Raw genomic sequence first — 7,854 nt, forward strand, 5'->3', positions numbered from 1 at the left:
TCAGTCACAGCCGCCCCCGCATACCGCTTACCTTGAATCAAAAAGCTACTCCCGTCAGTGAAGTAGGTCACCTCTGCATTGGGTAGGGGGCAATCCAATAAGTCCGGTCGTACTCCGGCCTCTTCCGCCAAGACGTCCTGGCAGGTATGGAGGACGGGTTCCGAAGCTTCTTCCGGCAGCAGGGTCGCCGGGTTGAGAGTCACCGGGGGTCCAAAAGTTATCTTGTCCTTGTTGAGCAAGAGGCTCTGATAATGAGTAACTCTGGCATTTGAGAGCCACCTGTCTGGAGGCTGGCGGATGATGCTTTCTAGCGTGTGCGGGGCAATGATTGTTATTTTCTGTCCCAAAGTCAATTTGTCAGCGTCTTTAATGAGCAAGGCAGCTGCTGCGATGGCCTTTAGGCAGGGTGGCCACCCGCTTGCCACAGTGTCCAGTCTTTTTGAGAGGTAAGCCACCGGACGCCTCCATGGCCCAAAGGCCTGGGTCAGCACTCCTCTCGCTATTCCTTTTTTTTCTTCCATGAAGAGAGTAAAGGGCTTATCCACATTAGGAAGAGCCAGGGCCGGAGCGGACAGGAGAGCCCGCTTGATGGCATCAAAGGCCTGCTGGTGATCTTTTTTCCAGATAAAGGGAGATCCCCCCTTCAGTAACGGATATAGGGGAGCTGCCAAAGTTGCGAATCCGGGGATCCATAACCGGCAGAACCCCGCAGTGCCCAGGAACTCTCGTAATTGTTTTTGACTCTTTGGAGGGGGAATCTGGACCACAGTCTGTTTTCTGGCCTCAGTGAGCCACCTTTGTCCCCCTTTTAAGGAGTAGCCCAGAAAAATTACCTCTCGCTTACAAATTTGAGCCTTTTTTGCTGATGCCCTATACCCCAGGATAGCCAACTCACGTAAAAGGTCCTGAGTTCCGCTTGTGCAGTCACCCTCAGAGTCCGCAGCCAGCAGCAAGTCATCTACATATTGAAGAAGGGTGAGGCTTGGGTGTTGAGCCCGAAAGGGGGCTAAATCCTTACGTAGGGCTTCATCAAAGATGGTTGGGCTGTTTTTGAAGCCCTGTGGGAGGCGCGTCCAGGTTAGTTGTCCGGCGGACCCAGTCTCAGGGTCCGTCCATTCAAATGCAAATAAGGGCTGGCTATCTTTGTGTAAAGGCAAACAGAAAAAGGCATCCTTTAAATCCAGAACAGTATACCAAGTCCTTGACGGATTTAACCCGCTGAGGAGATTATAGGAATTGGGTACGGTGGGGTGAATGTCTTCTACCCTGCTATTGACCTCCCTTAGGTCCTGTACCGGTCTGTAGTCATTCGTCCCGGGCTTTTTGACCGGGAGTAACGGAGTATTCCATGCAGACCGACAAGGAGTTAATACCCCTTGGTCTAAAAGTCTCTGTATGTGCACCTTAATCCCTAGGTGAGCTTCTCTATTAATGGGATATTGCTTGACCCGAATAGGGGAGGCAGTGGTTTTTAAAGTAACCACTACAGGCGGTTGCTGGCTTGCCAGCCCAAGTCCAGCCGTCTCGGCCCAGGATTCTTTAAAATCAGTTAGCCAGGCTGGGGCGATAGGCTGGGGATCCTGGTGGTCGTAGAGCCTATATTCATCTTCCAGTTTTAGAGATAACACCGTAACCATAGGTTGCCCAACCTTTGGGTTACGGAATGTTACTTGAGGTCCTTGGGGCTCAAAGGAAATCTTTGCCCCCAGTTTGGTTAATAAGTCCCGTCCCAGGAGGGGAGCAGGACATTCGGGAATAACCAGAAAGGAGTGTTTTACTTTTCCCTTGCCTAAGTCAACTGTGCGCTCAGTGGTCCACGAGCGATATTTGCTCCCGTTAGCCCCTTGAACTAATGATTTCTTAGTTGAAAGGGCCCCTAAGGGGGCTTGTAAGGCCGAATAAACAGCTCCCGTATCGACCTCGAATTCCACGGGAGTCCCCTCCACTTTAAACATTACCCTGAGCTCGGGGAGGGGATCCGAGCTCCGAAGTCCCTAGTCTTCTTCATCTAGGGCGAGCATGGGGGCTCGGGATCGCTGTGAGGACTGTCTTTCTCGTTCTTCTTTGGCCCGTTTCTTTTTTAACTTTTCACAGTCTTTGATCAGGTGTCCTTTTTCCTTACAATATGCACATTGATCAGGGTCTAATGGAGGGCGAGTGGGCTTTCCCTTTCCTGGCTCAGGTTTTCCCTGAATAACTGTGGCCAACATCTTAGTTAATTCCTTGTTTCGTCTTTTGTCCCTAGCTAACTCTTTCTCTTCCTCTGTCTCCCGCTTATAGTAGACCTTTTCAGCTTCCTTAACAAGATCCCTCAGAGTCAGGTCTTGGAGACCATCTAGCCTTTGGAGCTTACGTCTTATATCAGGGGCCGATTGTCCTATAAAGGCCATAGCTATCGAGCCTTTTCGGCCTTCCTCCTCAGGGTTAAAAGGCGTATATCGCTGGTAAGCTTCCATCAGGCGTTCTAGAAAAACTGAGGGAGTCTCAGTAGGTCCTTGGGTAACTTCTCTTACCTTGGCCAGATTAGTGGGGCGCCTTGCGGCCGCCCGGAGACCTGCCATTAGAGTCTGGTGATAGATAGAAAGATGCTGCCTACCAGCAGGTGAGTTGGGGTCCCAGTTGGGGCGCTTTAAGGGGAAGAAGTCATCGATCCGGTCTGGTCTCTGGGTGGGTCTGCCATCCTCTCCGGGAACAGCTTTCCGGGCTTCCAGGAGGATGCGGTCTCTTTCCTCGGTGGTGAACAGGACCCCTAGGAGCTGTTGACAGTCGTCCCATGTGGGTTGGTGGGAGAACATAACAGAATCCATTAGACCTGTTAGCTTAGAAGGATCATCAGAAAAAGGAGGGTTATTGTTTTTCCAGTTATAGAGATCTGAGGTAGAAAAAGGCCAGTACTGTAAAGCGGGCATCTGCCCTCCATCTGTCCCATCGTCTATCATGGGCCCATAGGGACGGAGAGGGAGGGCAACGACTGGATCCTCAGGCCGTAGCTTGCTCCGAGTGTTCTGGGCTGGGCCCGTGGGCCCCGGAGGTGTGGGCTCGGGGCAAGCCATCGCAGGGAGTGGGGGATATAGAGGGGACGTGGGTACCGGAGGAGAAGAGGAATTTAGCTCAGGTGAAGAGGGGGCTGACGGAGAAGCAGCACTCGATTCGGACGAGGAGGCTGGAGGAGAGAGTGGGTACGGGGGAGGTTGAGTCGGCTGAGAAGGAGGAGGCTGGTCATAGTCGAGTAAGGGTAGATCAGGCTGAGACTCGGGCAGGACCGGAGCCGAAGTGGGAGGTCCTTTCAGAGCTAAAAGCTTTGGTACAGATGAGTCAGAAGGGGGAAGAAAGGATTTTACCCATAATGGGGGTTCCTCCCTGAGGTCCTGCCATACCAGGATGTAAGCGACTTGATCAGGGTGCCCCCTTCGTCCGGGGCGGAAGATGACGTCCTTAACTGCTAGAATGAGGGGCAGATGAAAAGTCCCCTCTGGTGGCCACCCCACAGAGAAAGCAGGCCACTCAGTCGAGCAGAAATCCTGCCACTTACTCTTCTTGACCTGCAAGGAGAGATCGTGAGCCCTCTTCCGCACCTCCGACCAATGGTCGAGGGTGAGGGACAATGGGGATGAGGTCGACTGTCCCATGACGTTCTATTGTCACAGAGCGGTTAACGCAAGCGCGGTACAACAAATAACCTAACACAGCACCCACGACACACAAAACAATCAGGCCGGCCACTTCATTCACATGCATACGCATCAGTTTCACTCCAAATGAGACACCTTACAGGGTGTCTCCAGATTGGCCCGGGCGGACCACAGACTGGGAATCGAAATCCCCCAGATGAGTCACCTCAAAGGGTGTCTCCAGATTGGCCCAGACGGACCACAGATTGGGAATCGAAATCCCCCAGATCGATAGGGAGACCCTATCGCAGACGGTGAACCACGGAAACCGTGTGGGGCGTCCCCCAGTCACCAGGGAACAGAGTACGAAACAGATAACAAAAATTGCCCCTAGATCGGAGCCGTATGGCTCGGGGCGTAAACACCGGTGGTATGAAAAGCGACCAGTCGTACTCACCCGTAGAGCCGTTGGGGTCACCTCCCGTGAGACGTGCTAATCTCGCTGGGGCCTCCAAGATGTTAGGGCCAACGCCGCAGGGAAAGAGACCCCAAGGACTCAGCTCTTGGTGAGGAAAAGAAAGTTTATTTCCATGCGCATGGGGTCCCTCAGGCAAACGTGTGCGGAGGGGCCCCGAGGGGAATTTGTGCAGGGTTTTTAAAGGTACACGCAGGAGGCAAGCAAGTTTACAGAAGCAAATCGCATTGGTTAATTTTGAGCGGCGCAGGACCTGGCTAATGCTGATTTGAGGGTCTGGGGCTGAGTAACCATGGAGACCGAGGGTCTTGGGTTGACCTTAGAGTGCCAGGTGCTCCCTGGTCCTGTTTATACAGTACATTCTTTTGCTTATCTCTATCTTTACAAAGAACAGAACATCTAGTGGCTAATGACTAGCAGAGACATTCCTTTTGGCCCCGCTCTGACTATCTCCTGGGAAAAGGTTTAGGGAGTGAAGCACTCTTTACTGCTCTGTTTTGATAGCTCTGGGAAGTTAGGGAGTCAACCCTTTTATTCCCCGCTCTGGGGAGTTAGGGAGTTAACCCTTTCATTCCCCGCTCTGGGGAGTTAGGGAGTTAACCCTTTCATTCCCCGCTCTGGGGAGTTAGGGAGTTAACCCTTTCATTCCCCGCTCTGGGGAGTTAGGGAGTTAACCCTTTCATTCCCCGCTCTGGGGAGGGGGTTGTAGCAGGGGGGTCGACTCTCACACTAAGACAAGGAATGTCTCTGGGTGGCCCTTATATATTTAGTTTTCAAACATGGAAGGGGTTAGAGTAGAAAATGCAGGAAACTGAACAGACCTTGGGAGTGGTTCAAGAACTTTTCCAAGTAACAGATTATGTTTACTTTAGGTGAACTATCGTAACCTAATTTAGGAGAAGTGTCTTAGGAGAAGATCTCCATGTTGCACTGCACTACAGGAGTGAGATGCCTGCAGCTGTGGAGTTGGGGCCAGGTGTCCTCAGCTGTGACCTTGTCTTGCCCTTTGAGGCATCTCTTTGTTCTCAGGTCAGCCATGCCCCAGCCATGCTGCAGCCTTGCATGTGTGTTCAGTTTCCAGTTTCAATGACGCCCAACAAACGACGGCACTCATTTTATCAATGGATCAATCAATGGGTCTTAGCTGAATGGGCTTTTAGGAGGTGGGGCCTAGCTGGCAGAAGTAACCGTGGGTGGGCCTTTGAAGCATGTATCTATCTCCCAAAAAGAGAGCTCCCTGGCTGTCTTTTTGCTTCCTGGCAGCCTTGGGTTCAGCAGCTTTTTCTCCAGGCCCTTCTGCCATGTTGTTGTGCCCTGGAGCCGGCCGACCACAGACTGAAGATTCTGAGAGCATGAGCTAAAATGAACCTTTTCTTCTCTAGGTTGTACATGTCAGGTATTTTGTCCTAAGAGCAGAACGGGGTTGAATACATTTCCCAGCATAGTCCTTCCACACTTCCTGCTACTGAACCTGTGGATTCGGATAAAAAAAATATCTGGGCACACTAAAGAAATTTTAAACCAAGAGAGCATTGGGTAGTATTAGTTTAAAGAATAAAATGCCTACATGAGATTTCCCCAGCTACTTACCTGGCCTTGTTTATGCATGTTGGCCCTCTTGCTACTCTTGAGACAACCTAACCGTGCTTGGTTCAGGGCCAGTGCATTTCCAGGTGCCCTTGTTTCCGTACTGGTCTGTATTGTTCTCTTTGCTCCTATCCCGGCGTGTTTTAGAAGCTTGTGCTCTCATTTCTTTCAGTATCCTCTCAGACATGCGTTTTGCTTTCTTTTTTGACAAAGTCTTGCTATAGTGCAGGCTGACCTTAAGTTTGTTAGATGGCACAAAGTGGCCTTGAATTCACAATCTTCCTGCATTAGCCTCTAGAGTGCTGGAATTATGGGCGTCTGTCACAATTTCTAACTCAGATCGCCTTCCCTGGCCATTCCACCCCACACCCCATTTACACAGGACCATCCCACCCCTCCATGGTGCCACCCTTATCATCCTCCATTCTATTGTATTCTGTTCTATTCTGTTCTTATATTCTCTCTCTCTCTCTCTCTGTCTCTCTCTGTCTCTCTCTGTCTCTCTCTCTCTCTCTCTCTGTCTCTCTCTCTCTCTCTCTCTCTCTTTTTCTGGCACGTGCGCGCTCTCTCTCCCAGGCTGATTTTGAACTCCTGGGCTCAAGAGAGGGTAAGTTTAAGAGGAAAAGGACTTCGATGTACTTATCGCTGCTTGCACTGTACCTACCACAGTAGCTGGCAAATATGCATTGACTGAGTGAATATTCTAACAACGTACGTTTTTAAATGGATGCTTTAGGGTTTCATCATATTTTTTCCCATTCTACACAGTTAAATTAGTTTAAGTCACAAACCAGACTTTATGAGAATAAAATATTAAGAAAATGAGACCTAGGTAATCTGCTGAACTATATTCAGTTTCTTTCCTCCATGTCTGGTGAATTTCCTGTGAGTCATAAAGTAAGGTTATAAAGGACATTAAGTGTGAAACTGGTTGTATTAAACTCTAAATTATAATTCAAAACCAAGGAAGTTGTTCTTTTAGAACCAGATGGCTATAGTCAGCACAAACGGAAGCACAGATTGCTAAAATAAAGAATGGAATCAGGTTGTTTGACCTCCAGAATCTTCTCTATGTTGTTTCATTTACATCAAAAAATGAAGTTTAGTTTCACACAGCAGCTAAAAAAGAATTCAAATGGGTAAGCAGCAGCTTTCAGTGTCCTAAGCTCAGCTCAGAGCCCACACAGTGGACTTCTGGCTCACTTCTGTGGTACAGGCAAATCACGGGTCAGTCCGGAATCAGCAGGAGCAAACAGACTCCATCTACCTATGACAGAAGTGGCAGAGACACCTTGTAAAGTGGCCTGATGAAGCCCAAGAGAGAAATGATTGGAGCAGTTACTACAAATAATCTAGCAAGAAGTTAGCTGGAACGAAGAAATGGGGGAGGCACCAGAGAAAGTGCTCAGAGTGCCAAGACTGGGAAGAACATGAAGCACAAATTTGACAGACTGCTCTCCCTTCACGAAAGCTGAAACCTAGAAGGCTGAAGACAAAGACAAAGGTTTGCTCAAGAGGCTCTGTAGGGCCTGCTAGAGCACAAGGATTTTGCTTGGGAGGTGGCAGCGAGCCACGAAATGTTGAAAGATAAACAGCTTTTCATTTTGAAAGACCTCCTAGGATGTGGAGGAGAGTAATCCAGGCAGATGGAGAGGGGGGAGACCAGAGGGTCCAGGTGGGCTATGCCAGGATAAGATGTTGGTCTGATGGAAGGACATATGAAAAGGGGATAAAGTGAATCGGGGCAGATAATATTGAGAAAGATTTGAGAGAACTTGGCAAAGCCATTGAGGAAGAAGATGAGTTAAAGAATACATGAGCTCTGAATTGGACAATGTGAGGAACAGAATTGAAGGGGTGATGCCAGGTTGAGATTTGGGGTTTCTGTTAGAGTTTTCTGGTGCAATGGAGAAAAATGAAAGAAGAAAAGAACATATTTATTGAGGATGTGGAAAGGAGCACCCAGCCTGTGGCAGCTGGATTATCTCCTTCCCCCAAGACAAATACGGTGGAAGGTTTTATAACCTCTGGCCAGAAATGGTACTTGGAATGGGCATTGCTGGTGTGTGAGGAACTGGTTGGAATGTTCTTCACAACAAACGGGGAAGGGAGTTGCAATTAAGGCTGAAGAGGAAGGAGAAGTGGTAAGCATTCCTGCTTTGGCCTTCTACCATGTTAGAC

The sequence above is a fragment of the Cavia porcellus genome, unplaced genomic scaffold (assembly GCF_034190915.1).
Source record: "Cavia porcellus strain 051 isolate PalLab524CR breed Dunkin Hartley unplaced genomic scaffold, mCavPor4.1 scaffold_21, whole genome shotgun sequence".
Classification (NCBI taxonomy): Eukaryota; Metazoa; Chordata; class Mammalia; order Rodentia; family Caviidae; genus Cavia; species Cavia porcellus.